Raw genomic sequence first — 23,565 nt, 5'->3', positions numbered from 1 at the left:
GCTATTTCGTAAACTACTTTTTCATGTAACAAACTACAACACACTTTCTAAGCGGATATGTGATATTTCATTATATATATGACCCACGCATTTACGTTATCTATCTCTCTAGCAAGTATCCTGAGAAGCTTTCAAATATACAGCGCTATTTATTTATTTATTTATTTATTTATTTATTGTCTTTTTGGGGCCGCACCCATGGCATATGGAAGTTCCCAGGCTAGGGGTCGAATAGCCACAACCACAGCAACATCAGATCCAAACTGTGTCTGCGATCTACACCACAGCTCAGGGCAACACCAGATCCTTAACTCATTGAGCAGGGCCAGGGATTGAACTCATGTACGCATGGATACTAGTCGGGTCTGTTAGCCACTGAGCCATGATGGCAACTCCATAAACTGCTTATTCATGTAACAAACTACAAGACACTTTGAGTGTGATATGTCATTATCCATATGACCCAAGCATTTATGTTGTTATCTGTCTATCCTGATAAGCTTTCAAATATTCACTACACTATTGCTAACTGCATTCACCATGCTGTACATAGATCTTCAGAATTTATTTATCTTCTGACTGCAAGTTTGTAGCTTTCGACCACCTTCACACAGTCCCCCCCACTCCCAATCTCCTAAATTCAGTTTTTATTTATTTGTATCGATTCCACACAGAAGTGAGAGCAAGTGGTTATTTTTATGTATCATTCTGGTTCATTGTAATGACCACTTATCTTTTGTATAATCATGAGAAACTGTTTTTTGTGATAAGAGCTCACTCCCAACTTCTGCAATGCAAAAAAGATGCTACAAATGAGATAAAAAGGCAAAAGGCGATCTTTTTACAAAAGCAAAAATGGCAAATAGCTTTACTTTCTTAATACACAAAGGGCTTTTAAATAAATCAACGAGAAGAGTTGAAAACCCTAATTTAGGTGAAGAATGTGCGTCAGCAGTTTATAGGAAAAACCAAAACCCCAAAACAAATGCTAAATATGTGAAAAGATACTCATTTCTTTTAAAGAAATGTATTAAAATGAGAGTTCTTTTTTCACTTATCAGATGAGTAAAGATTAGAAAGTTTAAAAATATTAAGCATATTTGAGGATATAGAAAAAAAATAGTATGGATATTTAAATTGGTGTGACTTTTTAGGAGTCAGTTTTGTAAAACCTTAAAACATTTCGATGCGGAGTTCCTGTCGTGGCTCAGCAGAAGTGAAACTGACTAGCCTTCATGAGTTAGGGATCCAGTGTTGCCCTGATCTGTGGCATAGGTTGTAGACATGGCTCAGATCTGGCGCTGCTGTGGCTGTGGTATAAGTCCAGTGGCTACAGATCTGAATTGACCCCTACCCTGGGAACCTCCATATGCCATGGGTGTGGCCCTAAAAAACCAAACAACAAAAAAAAATTTCAATGAAAATTTTGACACATTATTCTCCTTCCCAGGATTTTTTTTTTTGGGGGGGGGTCTTTTTAGGGCCATACCTGTGGCGTATGGATGTTCCCAGGCTAGGGGTCTAATCAGGCTGTAGCTGCAGGCCTATACCACAGCCTTGGCAAGGCGGGATCCAAGCCACATCTGCGACCTACACCACAGCTCACGGGCAACACCAGATCCTTAACCCACTGAGCAAGGCCAGGGATCAAACCCGTATCCTCATGGATCCTGGTCCGGTTTGTTTCCACTGCACCATGATGGGAACTCCTCCTTCCCAGGATTTTATCCTGTAAAAGTACTTGATGAATATCAAAAGATAGCTGGATGAGGATATTCATTATGATATTACTGCGTATGTGTATGTCAGCAAAACAAATACCGCATCTGTAAACTGCCTGTATAGCCTATATATCTCTTAACAAAGCACTGCTCAAATTGATGTATATTCAGGAAATGGAATTTTATATAGCAACCAAAAAAATGGGCTGAGCTCTGCATACTTATTAGAAAAGACATTCCTGATATGTCAATAACCGAAAAAAGCAAGGTCAGACTTGTTGGTATGCTTTTAGGCACTTATGTCATGTGATATTGTTATCAGGTAGAAAAAAATGTGCTTGCATATTTACAGACAATTCTGGTAGAATAAATAAGACATTGTTAACAGTGATTACCTTCTGGGAGTTAGATTGACGGAAGAGGAGAGGAATTTCCTTTTTTTTTTTTTTTTTTTTTTTTGTCTTTTTAGGGCCTCACCCGTGACATATGGAGGTTCTCAGGCTAGGGGTCAAATCAAGAGCTGTAGCTGCCGGCCTACACCACAGCCACAGCAACACCAGATCCCAGCCGCATCTGCGACCTACACCACAGCTCATGGTAACCCCGGATCCTTAACCCACTGAGCGAGGCCAGGGATCAAACCTGTGTCCTCATGGATGCTAGTCGGATTCCTTTCCATTGAGCCATGATGGGAACGACTGAATTTACTTTTCACTCTCTTGGCTTCTGTACCTTTGGAACTAGTCCCCCTCCCAACAATATTTTCTTATGAAAAACTTCAAAATACAGAAAGTTAAAACAAACAACTGAACAGTGAAAAGTAATAAATTCACCACCTTGAAGCCCTAAGAACATTTGCTATGATTGTTTTCGTTCTAAATTGAAAACAAGGATGGTGAGTCATTTTTACAATAGCAAGTAGAGTTCCGCAAGAGGAGTATGTTAGAGTAATTAGTAAAATCAAAAAGGACACAAATCTTCGGAAAGAGAAAACAAAATAATGTGATAAGTATAAGCAGTTGTTAGGAGCAGGAAGTTCAGTATAACAACTCTGGGCCGGACTGAAGACAGAGACTCTGAACCATCAGGAGGGTGTTATTGGCTGTAGTTCTTCAGACCTGAGGGCAAGGGAGGTGGTCCCGGAGCAGAGAAACCTCAGGGCAGGTGGCTTTCTGGCTCACCTGAAAGCCTTCTAAGCCTCTTCTCAGACATTACCAAGTGGTCATCACCAAGAAAACTTGCTAAAAAAGCAATTAACCCTTACAAGCTGTATCTTTGAGTGTAGAAATGAGAGCGCTTACAAAAGTGTTGTAAACTAGTTAGAATCTGAGTGGGGCCTGGAGCGTAGAGTTTTGTTTTTTAAAACCTCCTAATTATTCAACACAGCCACTGCTCCCGGGGTGAAACTTGGTTCGGTAGAAAAGAGTTGATGTCCAGAAATCTGAATTTTTAACAAGCACCCAAGGACTTCACTGCAGGTAAGTGCTGCAAAATACTGTCCTTTTCTAAAGATGTGGTTTATTTAGACCCTGTGAAGATCCAGCTGCTCCAAGAGGCTGCACATGGCTTTGATAGGCGTGTGTATCTTCTCAAACAGCTCTCACTCATTTTCTAGTTGACCTTAATCACTAAACTCCTAAGAAGCAAGCCAAAAAGGGCTTTATCTCTTGGTCAATGATTTCACACGAGGTGTTGGAAACCAGCTTGGACCCGGGGGGCTCTAGAGGAGATTATTATTATTATTCTTTTAATAGGAATACAATTTTATAACTTTTATTTTCCCTTTTTTAAATCTCATTTAAAGTATAAAATTAAAGTAAAAATTAAAGTATGGTTGATTTACAATGTCGTGCCAATTTCTGCTGTGCAGCATAGTGACCCAGTCATACATATATAAACATTCTTTTTCTAGTATTATCTTCCATCATGTTTTATCCCAAGAGGTTGTAGAGCGTTCCCTGTGCCACACAGTAGGACCTCATTCCTTAGCCATTCTTCATGTAATTATTATTTTTTAACTGCCTGGTTGTTTGACGTTTACACTCTGCGTAAGCCATCACTGGAGCATCTGATGCCATCTTCTCTCTGATGTACTGGGTCTTCCTGATGTATGTGGTTTAATACGTTTCCTAAGGGGGAAAAGTCTCCAAGTCCCCTGTCCTGGTGTTTTTCTTTGGCAGCTTCTACCTACGTTATCACAGAGTATTTGAATTCTCATCCATTTTCTTGTGACTTTTGTGGAATGCGCTGGTAGAGCTGCAGCTGTTGCATCTTCTACTTAGAACAGGTTTTCTTCCCCTGAAGGATTAATAGGGAGGCAAACTATTTGCAGTTGCTTCACTCCACCTCTGACAGTTCTTTAACCCCATGAGAAAGAAGAATCTGAGTTCCTCATTCTTTCTCAGAAGGACAATTGTCATGAGTTCTTACTTGCTCTTTTTTTTTTTGTCTGGACCTGTCAATGTAAGCTGAGAATTGGTTTCTATGGCACTCATGAGCTGAAAGAAAACATGCTGTACCAAGTAGTGAGTAACTTCGTTTTTATTTTTATTTTTTAATAACACAATGGACATTTCTTGAGCTCTTCCGGTGTGTCATGTTAAATGCTGGCAACGTGGGTGGAAAAGCAGACAGTGGCAGCCAAGTCTTCGGAGAACCTTGACAACTCCTGGTTGAGAGCATTTCATAGAGGGAGGAACAGCATGAGTAAAGGTCTGAAAGTGAATTGGGAGAAGAGAGACTAGTCAGACATGATTGGGATACAGGGCGATTGGGGAGAAGGAAGATGTTCTTTGATGACTTGGTGCTGCTGTCAGAAATCTGAGCATCACTCCATAGGAAATTACTTATTACTAAAAAAAAATTAAGATATGGAGAACACATCATTCTAGTGTAAAAACACAATAAATAATACCTCCATTTTCTTTTGTAATCAGGTGAGGGAAGTGTGAGAGGAAATGATAAGTGTGGAGATGACGAAAGGAAGAGAAGAAATTCAGATAGAGAGATGGTCGGAAAATAAGTATGAGCAGAGAGAAAGCTACAAAGAGAAAAAGATAGGAAGATACATATCCTCAGGGACAGAACAGTGTCTGGCCCTCTGTAGTTGCTTAGGAAATAGTTATTAAATGAAAGACAGCATGAATGGTGTGAGGAGAAAGAAAAATAAAAGGAAATAGGGAGATGCACATGTCCAGAAAAATATCGAGATATTACAAGAAAAAATATTAACAACCAGTGCAGATAGAAATATATCCAGGGAGTTCCTGTTGTGGCTCTGTGGGTTAAAAACCCAGGTAGTATCCATGCAGATATGGGTTTGATCCCTGGCCTCACTCAGTGGGTTAAAAATCCGGTGTGGCCATGAGCTGTGGTATAGGTCACAGGTGCAGCTTGGATCCCTCGTTGTTGTGGCTGTAGTGTAGGCTGGCAGCTGTAGCTTTGATTTGACCCCTAGCCTGGGAACTTCCAATATGCCTCAAGGCTCTAAAACAAAACAAAACAAAACAAAAAACAAAAAAACCCAAACAAATCCTAAAGCAGCAGATTAGAAAGGGAGAGAGGGAAAGAGGAAGGATTTGGACTCAAGGAGGCTCATCAACTTATATAAATACTACCGAGGAAGTGATTCTTTGTGCTGTGTCTTAGACACTGTGCTGGGTAGGTGTGGTGTTCACATGGGGATAGTCATTCAGTGCTCGTTGTGTTTATCTGTTAAAAAAAATTAAGGTGTTGAAAAGAAATGGAGTCAAATAAGTATTGTAACATGTTGTCATCTCATGATGTTAGTGCTGGGGACATGGGAATTTTGCTGTACTATATTTAAGGGTATGTTTGAAGCTTTTCATAATAAAAAGAGAAGAAATAATAGGACGGTGAACAACTGAACATGGGCTCATCTAGTTCTTCCTCCCTCCCACAAGGTCATAGTTAGATGTAGACACGTGGCAAAAGATGGGGAGGCAGATGGGAGCAGGAGGTCATGTTCTCTCCAAGGGGTTGTGTCCAGGTGACTTTAGGGGGCAATCTGAGGTTGGTGCCTCATGGAATGACAGGTTAGGAAGGAAGCTCGTAAGTCCATTGGTTCGTATTGTTGGGGGAATGCTCCAGGTGTAGACCAGAGAGCGTTACCTCCTTAGAGAATCAGGGTTTCCCAAGGCACAGTGTAGCGACCTGCACACAGGGAGGTATGGAGGTGGGATGAAGAGGGGAGACTGGCTGGGGAGGGGTGGGAAGAGAAGCTGGGGGCCTGGCTTGTAATGTTCAGTAGTAAAGAAGGAGGGGCTGGGTGCAAGCCTTGATGGAGGGTGTGGAAGGATAACAGCTGAATCTGTTGAACTCTCTGGCCACGGAATGTTGACTTGCTGGCCTCTGCAGAGTTCTTTGCCTCCCAGGTGCTGGGCACAGTTGCTCAGAGCGGCTCCTGCAGGGAGGGTCAAAGGGTCAGGAAGGAGGGAGGTCAGAGGAGAGAACTGGAGATACCGGCCTCTGCAAAATGCTCTTATTTTTCTTGGCATTGACAGGTGGTCCAGATGAAATCTAGCTGGGAGCCAAGCCAGTCCACAGATTCCCTTAACCCCCACAATTCCACCACCCCCACAAGGTCCTCTCTTGTTTAAGGCATGTTTAAGGCATCTCTTCTTCACATTTTTTCTTTTAGTGGTCATTCTATGTCAGTGTGTGTTTGCTCAATGACATTTTAAGGGCATAGGCGTAATAAGTAATTCAACTATAGCATTTTTTGAAAATGCAAAACCCGTTTCCTTAATCAAAGAAAATTTAATGTTACTAAGAATTCCAGATAGTTAATATTATTATTATTATTATTTTTGGACTTGGAGGTGCCTAACTCATTAACTGAATGAAAGAAAGATGTTTTGGATGTCTGAGGTTAAGAATTATATTTTCAAAAAATTTATCTTCACAAAGGAAGATTCTTAATGCAATGCTTATTGACTGGTTTAGAAAACCATAAATCCGCTTTATAACATGTTCATGACAATAAACAAACACTGTATCACCATGGATTCCAAGCAAAACCATTATCATGTCCCAAATAAGTACCAGCTGTTTAGAACATCATCATAGAGGGGGATGGGAGAATACAAGCTCCATTAATTATTTCCTTGGTTAGAAAACAAAATCTTCAAACAAAGAGAACATTATATCTGCAAGACACTAGCATTTCTAAGATTCCACCCACAGTGAGGCCAGCGAACATAAAGCCAAGCCTTTCAATGGATTTTGAATCACTTGTATAAACTTGGAAAATTACAACGGAGAGTGAGAGATTGTGTCCAGATAGCTGAAGTCAAAAGACTGGTCTGCTTCCTTTTCTCTCTTCCTCCTGCCTCCCCCCACCCCCTCCCAGAGCTTACCACCCTGGGTACTTGTCTTTAATTCCTTGGCAGCCAGATTGTCATCAAATCCTATTTCTGAAAAATACCATCTATTTCATATGATTCTTCAAAAAGTCAGTTTCAATCCAACTTCAAAACATAGTGGAGTGGGCAGTTTAATAAGAGAGGAAGCCACTGAATCCCAGGCAGTCATGCACACATTATCATATTTTGTCTTTATAACAACCTTCTAGTTGGGTGTTATGATTGTGGTCATCATCACAGTTTCACAGGTAAGGGAACTGGGCCTTAGAGCAGTGGTTCTCAGCTGTGGCTGCCCATTAGCATCCCCTGGGGAACTTATTTTTAAATTTAAAAAAACCAACTTTATTGAGTTACAATTCACATGTAATAATACACACCCACTTTGAGTGCACAATTCAATGAGTTTTGACAAATATAGATCCATGTGTAATCAAAATTTCCGTCACTGCAAAAAATGAGGTTATCACCTCATGCCCCTTTGCACTCAATTGCTGTCATCCTCATCTCCAGTCAACCACTGATCTGCTCTCTGTCAAGACAGATTAGTTTTGCCTGTTCTAGAATTTCATATAAATGGCAGTCACAGAGTACATACTCTTGCGTCTTTTTTCTCGCCCACAGCATAGTACTTTTGAGGTTCATCTGTTCTGATATTGATAGTTTGTTCTTTTTTATTTCTGAGTAGTCTTCTATGGTATGGATATATCATAATTTTTCTACCCATCTGTTAATGGACATTTTTGTTGAAGGTCAGATCTACTGGTTTTCAGAACAGTGCAATAACCAGTACAAAGTCAGGGGCTGATTGATGGGGTTGGGGTTGGGATCCAGGTTGGTTAAATTTCAGAGCCTCATTTTAACCTCTCTACTGTATTGCTTCTCAAAATATCTTAAGTTTGTTTTAAAATAAAATCCCAAACAATTATTAACCTTTCTATTTTCATATTTTATATACCTGTAGAGAAGTGCATATGAAACATATGTAGAGCTAATGAATAAAACACACAGAGTATAAAAACCATACTGATTTCAAAAATAGGACATTAGGGAGTTCCCATCGTGGCTCAGTGCAAACAAATCTGACTAGTATCCACAGGGACGTGGGTCCGATCCCTGGCCTTGCTTGGTGGGTTGGGGATCTGGCATTGCCATGGGCTGTGGTATGAGTCGTTCACATGGCTTGGATCTGGAGTTGCTGTGGCTGTGGCGTGGGCCTGCGGGTACCATTCTGATTTGACCCCTAGCCTGGGAACCTCCATATGCCACCGGTGCGGCCCTGAAAAGACAAAACACACACACACACACACACACACACACACACACAATAGGACATTGTCAGCATCTCAGGAACTCCCTATGTGTTCCCCAATCACCCCCACTCCCCCACCTCCACTCATAACTTTCTCCCTTCTCCTTAGAAGAATTCTACATCATGATTTTTTTGATAATCTTTTTTTTTCATTATGTTTTACCAATTATATGTGCTTTTCTAAACAATATTGTTAAGTTTGCCTGGTTTCGAACTTTACATGGAAGGGTTCATAGGGTGTGTGTTATTATCTTGTGTCTGGCTTTTTTTCCCCCCTCAATGTTATGCTTGTGAGATTCTTCCATCATGTTATGATTATCTATTGTTGCTTCACGTTCATTGTGATATGTTATTCCATTGCATGACTATACCATCATATTTTTACCTTTTTAGGGCTGCACCCATGGCATATGGAGGTTCCAAGGCAAGGGGTCGAATCAGAGCTGTAGCTGCTGGCCTATACCACAGTCATAGCAACATGGGATCTGAGCTGAGTCTGCAACCTACACCACAGCTCACCACAATGCTGGATCCTTAACCCACTGAGCGAGGTGAGGGATCGAACACTTATCCTCATGGATGCTAGTCGGGTTTAACCACTGAGCCATGATGGGAACTCCCCTACTGTACCATAATTTTAAAATCCATTTTAGTGATAACTTTGGGGCTGGTTCTAATTTGGGGCATTTGGTAACATGTTTCCCATTGTGCATATCCATGAGACTCTCTAGAAACAGACTTATCAGGGCATAGGGTCTGACTGTTTTCAAATCAATAGGTAATGCTAATCAAATTTCCAAGCTGGTTATCCTAATTTACCTTCTACCAGCAGTATATGAAATTTCTTTTCTTTTTTTTTTTGTCTTTTTGCTATTTCTTGGGCCGCTCCTGCGGCATATGGAGGTTCCCAGGCTAGGGGTCTAATCGGAGCTGTGGCCGCCAGCCTACGCCAGAGCCACAGCAACGCAGGATCCGAGCCGCATCTGCAAACTACAACCCAGCTCATGGCAATGCCGGATCGTTAACCCACTGAGCAAGGGCAGGGACCGAACCTGCAACCTCATGGTTCCTAGTCGGATTCGTTAACCACTGCGCCATGACGGGAACTCCAGTATATGAAATTTCTTACTGCTCTACTTTCTAACCAGCACAGGGTAATGTCAAGACTTTAATGTTTGCTAATGAAGTCGTTTTGAAATAATTATAACTTTTGGTTTATATTTTTCTTTCTACCAATAAAATTTAAAATCTTTTCCTATGTTTATTATTTGGAGTTCCTCTTTTGTGAACCATCCGTTTGGAACTTTCATCTATTTTTCTATAGCTTGTTATGTTTTTTAAAATTGATTTATACAAGTTCTTTATAAATTTAGGATTCTAAAATATAGGATTCCTGGAGTTCCCTGGTGGCTCAGCAGTTTAAGGATCCAGCATGGTTATTGCTGTGGCACAGGTTCGATCCCTGGCCCAGGAACTTCCACATGCCACAGGCATGGCCAATAAAAATAAAATAATAAAATAAGATAAAATACAGGATACCTATATTTTAAAAACATCATAGTTTTACTTTTCATATTTAGATTTCAGTTCACATAGAACTAACTTTTGTGTGCATGAGAAAAACTTAATTTCATTTTTCCTCATGTAGATGCCCAGTGGTCCCAGAACCATTTTATTTATTTATTTATTTATTTTTTCCCACTGTACAGCAAGGGGATCAAGTTTTTCTTACATGTATACATTTTTTCCCCCCACCCTTTGTTCTGTTGCAATATGAGTGTCTAGACATAGTTCTCAGTGCTACTCAGCAGGACCTCCTTGTAAATTTATTCTAAGCTGTATCTGATAACCCCAAGCTCCTGATCCCTCCCACTCCCTCCCTCTCCCATCGGGCAACCACAAGTCTATTTTTTAAGTTCATGATTTTCTTTTCTGTGGAGATGTTCATTTGTACTGGATATTAGATTCCAGTTATAAGTGATATCATATGGTATTTGTCTTTGTCTTTCTGACTCATTTCACTCAGGATGAGAGTCTCTAGTTCCATCCATGTTGCTGCAAATGGCATTATGTCATTCTTTTTTATGGCTGAGTAGTATTCCATTGTGTATATATACCACCTCTTCCGAATCCAATCATATGTTGATGGACATTTGGGTTGTTTCCATGTCGTGGCTATTGTGAGTAGTGCTGCAATGAACATGCGGGTGCATGTGTCTCTTTTAAGTAGAGTTTTGTCAGGATATATGCCCAAGAGTGGGATTGCAGGGCCAGAACCATTTTTTGACGAGTCTATCCTTTTCCCTCTGATTTATAGTGCTGATCTGCCATATAAAAAGTATCTATGCATGAGTCTGTTCTGGCTTTTCTATTCTGTTGCTTTGGTTGATTTGTCTATCTTAGAGCTATTTCACATATTTTTAATATTCTTAGATCTTTATTTCTATGAAGTCAGCTTATCAAATCTCACACAATGAAACCTATTGGATTTTGATTGACTTTGCAATAAGTCTGTCAATCAATTTGGGGGAATTTATATCTTTAGAATTTTGAGCTTTCAAATCCCTGACATGGTCTATCTCTCCATTTAAAAAAAGTTTTCATTGATAGCTCTTAAGAAAGTTGTATAATTTTCTTTATACAGTTTTGAGTGTCTTTTGTTTGAGTTAATCTTATGTCCTCCCTGTACATGAAGTATTGTCTGTTTAGAGTGTTATCTGTATAGGAGTTCCTGTCATGGCACAGTGGAAACAAATCCAACTAGGAACCATGAGATTGCGGGTCTGATCCCTAGCCTTGCTCAGTGGGTCAAAGATCTGGCATTGCCATGAGCTGTGGTGTAGGCCAGCAACTGTAGCTCTGGTTAACCCCTAGCCTGGGACCATCCATATGCCATGGGTGCAACCCTAAAACATAAAAAAGACCAAAATAAATAAATAAAGTGTTATCTTGTATAAATTTAATAATAAATTTAATTTTGAATGATGGTTGATAGAGGCTAACATAGTCATAATGCTGCCACTTGACAGGGATACTAAAAATATGAAAAATTAGAGAGCATCTTACTTATGACAGTGATGCAAAAATCCTTTAAAAAATTTCACTGGAGTTCCTGTCATGGCTCAGTGGTTAACGAATCCGACTAGGAACCATGAGGCTGCAGGTTCAATCCCTGGCCTTGCTCAGTGGGTTAAGGATCTGGCGTTGCCATGAGCTGTGGTGTAGGTTGCAAATGTGGCTCAGATCCTGTGGCTCTGGTAGGCTGCTGGTTACAGCTGTGATTAGACCCCTAGCCTGGGAACCTCCATATGCTGTGAGTACGGCCCTAGAAAAGACAAAAAGACACACACACACACAAAAATAGCTAATCAAATTCAACACAATATAAAACAGCTAATTTATAATGTCCAAGTTGGATTAATTCCAGGAATACCATGTCAGTCAGGTCAGTCTAATGTTTCTAATACTGGAAACTTTATTATATAATTCACCATACTGACAAATAAAAGGAGGTAAAAATATGATCATTGAGATGGTGCAGAATTTAAAAAAATAAAGTTAAATATCCATTTATGATTTGCAAACTAATAATGGAAGACTACTTTAATCTAAAAATGGTTAGGGGGTTCCCATTGCGGCTCAGTGGTAACAAACCTGACTAGTATCCATGAGGACTCAAGTTCCATCCCTGAACTTGCTCATTGGGTTAAGGATCTGGCATTGCTGTGGCTGTGATGTAGGCTGGCAGCTATAGCTCTGATTTGACCCCTTGCCTGGGAACTTCCATATGCCGCAGGTGCAGTCCTAGAAAAACGTAAATAAATAAATAAGTAAGTGAGTAAGTTTAGGTTCAAAAAGCATAAGGAAACATTTTTGATGGTTAAAAATAGAAAACATCTATCTCTTTTTAGATTAAGATTGCAAGGATGAGTTATGTTTAAGATTAAAATGGAAATCCTTGCCAGATCAATTCAGTAAGAAAAATAAAGAGGGAGTCCCTGTAGTGGCTTAGCAGAAATGAATCTGACTAGTATCCATGAGGATGCAGGCTTGATCCCTGGCCTTGCTTAATGGGTTAAGGATCTGGTGTTGCCATGAGCTGTGGTGTAGGTCACAGACAAGGCTTGGATTTGGCATTGCTGTGCCCGTGGCGTAGGCCAGCAGCTATAGCTCTGATTCAGCCCCTAGCCTGGTAACCTCCATATGCTGGGGGAGTGGCCCTGAAAAGCAGAAAAAAAAAAAAAAAAAAAAAGAAGAAGAAAGAAAGAAAGGCATAATGATAGGAAGAGAAGAAATAAAACTATCATTATTCACAAATGATAATATCTTCACTGAGATTTCAAAAGAATTTGTAGATATATTAGAATTTAAAAAGGAATTTACTAAGTTTGCTTGGTAACAGAAATCACTATGCACAAATCAATTGCATTGCTTAATATCAGCAACCAGTAGTTAATGTAACTGTAGAAATGCATATTGTTTAAAATTGCATGAAGCTATAGATTACCTGGGAATAAATATACCAAATATTTGTGAACTTTTAAGGACAAAACCTAAATATTTCATTAAAATGGCATTAAATTCCATACCAGGCCCATGGATTGGAAGCATCAAAATCATAAAAATGGAGTTCTGTCATGGCTCAGCAGAAACGAATCTGACTAGCATCCATGAAGACACAGGTTCAATCCCTGGCCTCGCTCAGTGGGTTAAGGATCCAGCGTTGTGGTGAGCTGTGGTGTAGGTCGTGGACACTGCTTGGATCTGATGTTGCTGTGGCTGTAGTATAGGCCAGCGGCTACAGCTCTGATTTGACTCCTAGCATATAAATATAAGCTTTGTTTATGACAGAGCTTGCATTGAAGATGTGCTTTACAATAAATGGAGCCATGAAAACTGGTTATTCAAATGTGAGAAGATGAAATTGGATTCCTATTCCTACCATATCCTTCTTCCCAATAAACTCCACCTGTGTGAAAAATTTAAATATGAAAGATAGGAGTTCCTGTTGGTCCTGGCTTAGCAGTAACGAACCCAACTAACATCCATGAGGATGTGGGTTCAATCCCTGGCCGTGCTCAGTGGGTTAAGGAACCGATTTGCCCCCTAGCCTGGGAACTTCCATATATTGTGGAACGTAGTTCTAAAAAAAGCAGCAACAAAAAAACTAAACCCCAAAACAAACAAACATAAATAAATAAATAAATATATATGAAAGATAGAACTACACAATCTATATAGGAATTTATCTTGGAATACACACAAACCATAAGATAAATAATTGATAAATTTGACTCTTCTACAATTAAGTATTCTGTTTAGGAGTTCCTGTTGTGACTCAGTAGTAACGAACTCAACTAGTGTCCATGAGGATGTGGGTTCGATCCCTGGCCTCTCTCAGTGGGTTAAGGATCTGGCGTTGCTGTGGGCTGTGGTGTAGACTGGCAGCTACAGCTCTGATTCAACCCCTAGCCTGGGAACTCCATATGTGGCAGGTGTGGCTCTAAAAAGAAGAATAAAAAAAAAAAGAATTCTGTTTAGTAAATGACATCATAGAAAATAAAGAGATAAAACCTGGAAAATACTTGCAACATATAGAATTGTGAAAAGAAAAGTAATCAGAACATAGTAAAAAATTCTACATAAAAATAAGGAAAAAAAGCCTCAAACAACCCAATAGATAGGCAGGCAGAAGTTTTGAATGACACTTCATAGAAGAGAATAACAGAATAGCTAATACACATATGGAAAGATCTTTACTTTATTACCAATTAGGCAAATGAAAAGTAAAACACTGTGAGATACCCTTTTATACCCTCTGCAACGAAAAACAAATGAAATGTCTGAAAATATCAAGTGCTGATGAGGATACAGCTCGATGAGTGCTATTATATACTTCTGGTGACAATATGAATTTATGCTATAGTATTAGAAAACAGTTTGGTATTATCCAGTTAAAGTGAATATATTCATTACATGTCTGGATATATATATCTGATATTATTGCATTAGGGTACATGTGTAAGTATATTCATAGCAGCCCTTTTTGTAATGGGAAGAATCTAGAAACAAATGTTCACCAGTAGGATGGATAAATACATGGCAGTGTGTGCAGTAGACTGAATGTTTTTGCTCTTCACCAAACTTATGATGAAATCCCAACCCCCCAATAAAAGGTATTAGGAGGGAGGCCTTTGGGAGGTGATTAGGTTATGATGGCAGAGCTCTCATGGTATTCTGTTATAGTGGTCTGAATAGACTAGGATAATATGTTAATAAAATGGAATACAATACAAGAGAATTATGATTCCATTTATTTACCACCATGACATCATGTAATTTTATATTTGGGTATATTATCATATTTGGAAAAACTGTTAAAGGGAAAGGTAAAACAGAAATTTAGGGAAGGTCATGGGAGGAACACACAGAAAGGCTTCTGATATAATGTTCTATTTCTTAACTATTGCTTTTATAAAATATATTTTTATTAATACAATTCTGGCAGTATAAAGTTCCTAGGCAAAAAAAACTAAAACAAACCCTGCAACTCCCCATCAAAAATATTATCCTATTAAATGATAATCATTGCACAGTATTCTTTATGCATATATACAGAAAGAATAGATGACATTGAACTTTATTCTAAGGGAAAGAGAAGCCATTTCTGGTTTTGAGATGTGTGTTTTGGAAAGGAAACCAGCACCCCTGGTTGAAGAATATTTTGAGGGGATGGCAAGACTAAGTGCTGGGCAGAGGGATACGGTAGCCTGGGCCACAGTGATGGGAGGACAGTCCAGCACGTGAGGTATAGTCAACAATGTGGGCTGGTTGATCAGTTTGGGGAAAAGAAAAGAAGAGTCAGGTATGTATAGCGGGTATAAAATATGTATATTTTAAAAAAACCTAGATGCGCAAAAATTCTTTAAAATAATTTAAAGGAGCTCCTCTGTGGTGCAGCAGAAACGAATATGACTGTGACTATGAGGTTGCAGATTTGATCCCTGGCCTCTCTTAGTAGGTTGGGGATCCAGTGTTGCTGTGAGCTGTGGTGTAGATTGCAGATGTAGCTCAGATCCTGTGTTGCTGTGGCTGTGGTGTAGGCTGGTAGCTTCGATTCAACCCCTAGCCTGGGAACCTCCATATGCTGTGGGTGTGGCCTTAAAAAATTAAATTGAACTCTGAACCTCTCTCCTGCTTTTCTATGGCTCCCTTTCCACACCTTTAAAACCCAGAGAGGTGTATGAAGAGGTCTAATACCTACTCAGAGAAAAACACTCTGGGAGGCCCCTCCAGTCCATATCACTAAAATACTTGTTGTCCAAGCCATGGCAAATGGACCACAGAGGTCCTTTACTGAAGCTGGGAGCCCAGTGCTTATGGATGGAGGCTCCTAAGTTACTCCAAGCATCCATTTCTTGCTGGGTCTTGGTCCCTAACCTAGGTATGGTGGTTAGGGTCAGCAGATGGTGATGCAAAGTTTCTGCTCTAGGGACCAAAACCTTGCAACCTTTTTCTTGCATGAGAAATTCATCTTTTGCTTCCCTGCACCCGAAGGCACTTGCTCTATGCCTTTGCCCTTTGGGACACTAGATCTCTTCAGGTAGTTTTTTAGGGTTTTATTCCTAGGGTCCATGATGGGAAAAATTAATCTTTATTTTCACAGATACCTAACTATGGTTCCCCATGTCCTTCAGTTATGAATGTAGGCTGCAAGCCAAGGTTGTGTTAGGGGTATTTGCAACTTTGTCATTAGTAGGAATCACAGATGTTTTCATATCCTGCGGTCATAGATATCTGGAAACATAGTTTACCAAAGCACTTCTTTTTTTAAAAAAAAATCTTTGATTTTTTTCATGTTTAAAGGTTTTACCAAAGTATACTTGATTACAGTGTGTCAATTTCTACTGTACAGCAAAGCAATTCATTTATATATATAAATATATACACACATACCCATTCTTTTCCAGATTCTTTTCCCATATAGGTCATCAACAGAATATTGAGTAGAGTTGCCTGTGCTCCACAGCAGGTCCCCATTGACCATTCCATATACAAGAGTGTATATGCCAATCCCGAACCCCCAATCCATCCCTCCTCCCCCACCACTTCCCCTTTGGTAACCATTAGTTTGTTTTAGAAACCTCTGAGTCTGTTTCAGTTTTGTAAATAAGTTCATTTGTATCAATTTTTTTTTAGCTTCCACATAAGTGATATCATATGATGGTTGCCTTTCTCTGACTTACTTCCCTTGGTAGGGTAATCTCTAGGTCCATTCATCTTGCTGCAAATGTCATTACTTCATTCATTTTATGGCTGAGTAGGAGTTCCCCTTGTGGCGCAGTGGCAATGAATCCGACTAGGAACCATGAGGTTTTGGGTTCGATCCCTGGCCTTGCTCAGTGGGTTAATAATGATCTGGTGTTGCCGTGAGCTGTGGTGTGGGTTGCAGATGTGGCTCGGGTTCCACGTTGCTGTGGCTGTGGCTGTGGCCAGCAGCAACAGCTCCAATTGGACCCTTAACCTGGGAACCTCCACATGCCGTGGGTGTGGCCCTCAAAAAAGACAAAAAAAAAAAAAGGACATTTTATGGCTGAGTAATATTTCATTGTATGTACCGCATCTTCTTTATCCATTCTTCTATTGATGGATAAAGGTTCCTTCCACGTCTTGGCTATTGTAAATAATACTTCCATAAACACTGGGGTGCAGGTTCCAAATCCTTCCCCTTCCCTGAGCAGGCCACTGTCTACTTCTTTCGGCCTCATCCTACTGGACTTCTACCCTGCTTCTCTAGACTCCAGTTCCTTGGTGGCATTTGCCACACTCCTCCATTCCAGGCCATTGCACATGCCATTCAGTCCTAGTCTTCCCTCTTGGTCAACTCACTCATATGTGAATGGTAGCTCCTAGGGTTTGTGTAGTGTCCTGCCTGTTGAGCCTTATGCTTCAGCCCTTCCCTGTCTTCCCTCCCACTCTTCCATAGAGATATCTACATATCTATGTATCCATCTATTTATATATATTTTATTGAAGCATAGTTGACTTACAATGTTGTATTGGTTTCAGGTATTATAACCTGGTGATTCAATATTTTTATCGATTATATGCCATATGAAGTTATTATAAAATATTGACTATATTTCCTGTGTGGTAATCATATCCTTGCATCTTATATCTTTATGTTATACTTTCCATAGAGATATTTTATCTGACCCTCTGGCTTAAATTAATTGCTTCATGTGCTCCAATAGAAACTGGTACTTCTTTTTCTACACATAATGCTTTTAGTTGTTTGTCATCCCGCTAGACTGTAATATTCAGGAGAATAAATACCTTGCATATCTTAGGATTACTCCCCAGTTCCAGTACAGTACATGACACAATGACATGTAGTAGATGTGTCATTCATTCTTTATCTATTCAATAATATTTGTTAAATACCTCATATGTGCCTAAGTATCTCTCTCTAATACACACACTTATTTATTTATTTTTGGTCTTTTTAAGGCCGCACCTGTGGCATATGGAAGTTCCCAGGCTAGGGATCAAATCAGAGCTGTAGCTGCCAGCCTACTCCACAGCCACAGCAACATGGGATCAGAGCTGAGTCTGCGACCTATACCACAGCTCACGGCAACACTAGATCCTTAACCCACTAAGGAAGGCCAGGGATCGAACCTGCAACCTCATGGATACTATTTGGGTTTATTACTGCTGAGCCATGTCAGAACTCCTGACTTGATTCACTTTATTCATTCATTCATTCATTCATTCATTCATGCTTTTAGGGCCGCATCTGTGGCATATGGAGAGTCCCAGGCTAGGGGTCAAATCAGATCTAAATTGTCAGCCTATGCCACAGCCACAGCAACTCAGGATCCGAGCCACATCTGCGACCCACACTGCAGCTCACTGCAACACCGGATCCTCAACCCACTGAGCAAGGCTGGGGATTGAACCCTCAGCCTCGTGGTTACTGGTCAGATTCGTTTCTGCTACGCCACAACGGGAGCTCCTTGATTAATAAGGACTTGTTAGATATATGTGTGAGGCACCAAAGGAGAGACAAAAGATTAGACACACAGGATTCCTGCTCCTATGGTGGCAACAGTGTTGAGTGCTCATGACTATATATCAGAGAGGTAAGCTAAGTGCCGTACGTTGACGTCGGTGTAGTACTAGAGGCCTAATAGAAGCCAACATATCATTTGTTTGCGGGAATCTTTGAGTCTTCATGACGGCGATTGCAGCTGAGCTAGTTCTTGAAGATTGACTACATTTTCCTTTTGTAGGGCACCAGCAGGCTTGTAGGACAGAACCATTACCATCAGCTCAGATGGTGGGTACCTATTTCCTCCTTGTTTCCAGATGAAGCAAGCCGGTGTGGGCATTAATGGTACTTCAGTGATTTCCATTTTCTACCTGAATTCCTTGTTTAAATGATCTATTTACATTGCTACTCTGCATGACACCTATGCCTGGAGATGTCTGCTTGTTGAAAATGAACAAACAGCAACTAGGTATTTCTTATCTCTAATGGATAATCTGCAAAGCCCTTAGCTGGAGCATTTTGTGTGCAATGAATTTTTTAAAAAAAAAGAATAAAAGGAATAGAAAGTGAGGGACACACACATCCAGGTGCTTTGTGCAAACATGATGTTATTTTTCTGTCAAGGTGACTTTAAGCTAAGGATATGCAGTTTGGATATGGTTGACACAGAACTGTGTATGCCTTCTCACTCAGTCTCTCCTTCTCTCTCTTCTTTTTTAGGGCTGTACCCAAGGCATATGGAAGTTCCCAGGCTAGGGGTTGAATCGGAGCTGTAGCTGCTGGCCTACACCACAGCCACAGTAACGTGTCTGCAACCTACACTGCAGCTCACGGCAATGCCAGATTCTTAACCCACTGAGTGAGGCCAGGGATTGAACCCACATCCTCATGGGTACTGGTCATATTCATTACAGCTGAGCCATGGTGGGAACTCCACTCAGTCCCTTCTTTGCGAAAAATGAGCTTGTATTTGAGGTTCAATGTGTGAACTTCTGTTATATTGATAAAGCACCATCTTAGTCAGGATACGCTTCTACACAAAAGGTTAACCTGAGTCTGAACTGCTCACTTTAGCCTGCTCTCCCTTTTTGTGCCCTGGGTTCTCAGAATAATGTCTGTAGTGTATCACAAACATCTTTCCTTTCTCCCCCTCCCTCTGAAATAGTCTTTCATGTATTCCTTCATTCCATAAACAAACATTGGTTAATCAACTATTATACACAAGCCATGGTTCTATGGACTTGGGGTACTTTGATCAGGAAAACAGACAAAATCCATATCTAGTGGAGCTTACATTCTAGCAGGGAGAAACAGAACATAAATAATAAATTCGGTTTAAACAAAGACATTACATAGTATTTTTTTTTTCTTTTTTTGCTGCCCTGTGGCATATGGAGTTCCCCAGCCAGGGACCAGATCAGAGCCACAGTTGCGACCTATGCCCCATGTGCCAGGCTGGGGGTTGATCCTACATCCCAGTGATCCAGAGATGGCTCTGATCCTGTTGTGTCCCAGCAAGAGCTCCTGTATGGTATGTTTACAGGTGATTAGTGCTATGAAAAAAATAGAGGGCAAGGAGGTTAGAGAGGAGTGCATGAATTGCAGCTTTAAATGGATTTGTCGAAGTGGGCCTCTGTTAGAACTGGGTTAGCTTCTGGTCCTCTGGGGTGAGAGCCTTCTGGGCAGGGGTGGCCACTCATGCTCAGGCCCTAAGTGGGGCGTTTGCCAGGATTCTCTAGGAACAGCCCAATAGGTTGGCATGATTAAAGTACAGTGAGCAGGAATAGTAGGATTAATAGGAGAGGGAGTGACAGAGGGAGGTAACAGGGACAGTTGGCGTAGGGACTTGTAGAACTTTGTAAGAAATTTGGCTTTTACTCCTAGTGAAGTTCTGCAGGAGAGAAGTGATCCTCTCCCTTTCTTTGTGCTGCTGGCATATATTTTACCTCTACAAAATTGTTAACTATTTTTGCTTTAAGCATCAGTTGACATTTTGGGGAAGTAACTTTTGGACTAATGTTTGCACAATACATTTTTTTTTTTCATTTGCTTACTTTGATATACCTAAGCTTTTTTTTTTTTTTTTTTTTTTTTTCTTTTAAGGGCTGCACCCAGGACATATGCAAGTTCCCAGACTAGGGGCTGAATCGAAGCTACAGCTGCAGGCCTACACCACAGCCACAGCACTAGGGATCCGAGCCACATCTGTGACCTATACCACAGCTCACAGCAATGTCGGATCCTTAACCAACTGAGCGAGGCCAGGGATCAATCAGATCCGCATCCTCATGGATCCTAGTCAGGTTTGTTAACCACTGAGCCACAAAGGGAACTCCCTACCTATGCTCTTATATTTGAAGGGAGTTTTTTGTAGACAGCATATTAATGGATCATTTTAAAAAAACCTACTCTGGCTATTTTGTTCTTTTAATTGGTATATTTAGATATTTATTTTTAGGGTAATTATTTATATGTTAGGGCTGAAGCCTGCATTTTTACGATTTGTTTTCTGTTTGGTTCCTCTGTTTCACCTTCCTGTGGGTTACATGAACACTTTTTTTGGATTCCACCTTGATTTCTCTGTTATCAAGTTTTTGTTGATATCGCTTGTATAGTTTTCCTAGTGGTTGTCAAGGGTAACTTTTTATTTTGGTATAATTTTAAACTTAAAAGTTGCAAGGGTGTATAAAGAACTCCCTTATTCTCTTTTTTCTTCCTTTAAAAAATTGAAGTAGGCGTTTCCATTGTGGCTCAGTGGTTAATGAATCCGACTAGGAATCATGAGGTTTTGGGTTCCATCCCTGGCCTGACTTAGTGGGTTAAGGATCTGGCATTGCTGTGAGCTGTGGTGTAGGCCGCAGATGTGGCTCGGATCTGGCTTTGCTGTGGCTGTGGCGTAGGCTGGTGGCTACAACTCCGATTCCATTCCTAGCCTGGGAACCTCCATAGGCTGTGGGTGCAGCCCTAGAAAAGACAAAAAGACAAAAAAAAAAAAAATATATAGTTGATTTATTAAACATTGTATTAGTTTCAGGTGTACAGCTTAGTGATTCAATAGTTTTCCAGATTATACTACGTTTAAAGTTATTACAAAATAATGGGTATATTTTCCTTTGCTGTGCAATCTATCCTCATTGCTTATTTACTTTACACATAGTAGTTTATATCTCTTAATCCCATACCCCTCTCTTGCCCCTCCTCTCTTCCTTCTCCCCCCCTGGTAACCACTAGTTTGTTCTCTATATCTGTGAGTCTGTTTCCATTTTGTTATAATCATTTATTGTTTTGTTTTTTAGATTCCATGTATAAGTGATACCACCGAGTACTTATCTTTCTCAGTCTGACTTATTTTCATTAAGCATAATATCCTTTAAGGTCCATCTACGTTGCTGCAAAAGGTAGAATTTCATTTTTTTAAAATGGCTAATATTCTATTGTGTAGATATGTCACATTGTCTTTATTCCATACATTTGTTGTCAGACACTTCGTTTGCTTCTCTATCTTGGCCATCCTAAATAATGCTTCTGTGAACATAAGGATGCATTTATATTTTTGAATGAGTGTTTTTGTTTTCTTCAGATATATACCCAGGAATGGAATTGCTGGATCATGTGGCAACTCTTATTTTTAGTTTTTTGAGGAACTTCCATACTGTTTTCTGCAGTGGCCGCACAGATTTACTTCCCATCAATAGTATACAAGTGTTCCCTTTTCTCCACATGCTTGCCAATATTTGTTATTTGTGTTCTTTTTGATGACAGCCAATCTGACTTGTAAGAGGTGACATCTCATTGTGGTTTTGATGTGCATTTCTTTGATGATGAGTGATGTTGAGCATCTTTTCATGTGTCTGTTGGCCATCTGCATTTCCTCTTTGGAAAAATCTCTCTTCAAATCTACTGCTTATTTTTAATCATGTTGTTTGTTTTACTGATATTGAGTTGTATGGGTTTATATATTTTGGATATTAGCCCCTTAATGGTCATATCGTTTGCAAATATTTTCTCCTACTCTGTAGGTGTCTTTTTGTTTTGACAATGGTTTCCTTTACTGTGCAAAAGCTTTTAAGTTTAATTAGCTCCCACTTGCTTATTTTTGTTTTTTTTTTTCCTTTGTCTTAGGAGATAGTTAAAATAAAATACTACTATGAAGTATGTCAAAGAGTGTTCTGCCTATGTTCTCTTCTGGGGGTTTTATGGTTTCGGGTCTTGCATTTAGGTCTTTAATGCATTTTGAGTTTATTTTTGTATATGGTGTGAGAAAATGTTTTTTAAAAAAAATTTTTTTAGCTACACATGAGGCCTTTGGAAATTCCTGGGCCAGGGATTGAGTCTGAGCCACTGTTGCCACCTATGCCACAGGTGCAACATCACCAGATCCTTTAACTCACTGCACTGGGCCAAAGATTGAACCCATACCTCTGCAGTGACCCAAGCCACTGTGGTCAGATTCTTAACCCACTGCACTACAATGAGATCCAGAAGATGTTCTGATTTCATTCTTTTACATGTAGCTATCCAGTTTTCTCAATACCACTTACTGATTTCATTCTTTTACATGTAGCTATCCAGTTTTCTCAATACCACTTATTGAAGGGACTGTTTTTTCTCCATTTATGTTCTTGCCTTCTTTGTTGTAGATTAATTGACCATAAGTGCCTATGGTTTATTTCTGTACTGTCTATTCTGTTCCATTGATCTATGTGTCTGTTTTTGTGCTAGTTCCATGCTGTTTTAATTACTGTAGCTTTGTAGTATATACTAAAATCAAGGAGTGTGTACTTCTAGCTTTGTCCTTTTTCTAAGGATTGCTTTGCTAGGTCTTTTGTGGTTTTAAATAAATTTTAGGATTATTTGTTTTAGTTCTGTGAAAAGTGTCCTGAATATTTTGACAGGGATTGCATTAAATCAGTAGATTGCTTTGGATAGTATGGACATTTTAGTAGTATGAATTCTTCTTCTTTTTTTCTTTTTGTCTTTTTGCCATTTTTGGGCCATTCCTGTGGCATATGGAGGTTCCCAGGCTAGGGGTCAAATCGGAGCTGTAGCCACCAGCCTACACCAGAGCCACATCAATGCAGCTACACCACAGCTCAC

General features: G+C 39.9%; 1 long non-coding RNA gene across 3 annotated transcripts in view; it reads left to right on the top strand.

The window, feature by feature from the left end:
• The window catches only part of LOC102160537, a 92,042-nt gene continuing 70,855 nt past the window's right edge, over positions 2,379-23,565 (top strand). For 2 of the 3 annotated variants that reach the window (XR_002338983.1, XR_002338982.1), the window contains exon 1: positions 2,379-3,199. This is a non-coding gene — a long non-coding RNA (uncharacterized LOC102160537). Of the gene's footprint in view, positions 3,200-3,693; positions 4,247-23,565 lie in introns of those variants that run through there. The other variant, XR_002338984.1, reaches the window with a different exon arrangement.

Source organism: Sus scrofa, chromosome 1, assembly GCF_000003025.6.
Source record: "Sus scrofa isolate TJ Tabasco breed Duroc chromosome 1, Sscrofa11.1, whole genome shotgun sequence".
Classification (NCBI taxonomy): Eukaryota; Metazoa; Chordata; class Mammalia; order Artiodactyla; family Suidae; genus Sus; species Sus scrofa.
The sequence above is the reverse complement of the archived record's forward strand: the minus strand, read 5'-3'. Positions and strand labels throughout refer to the sequence as shown.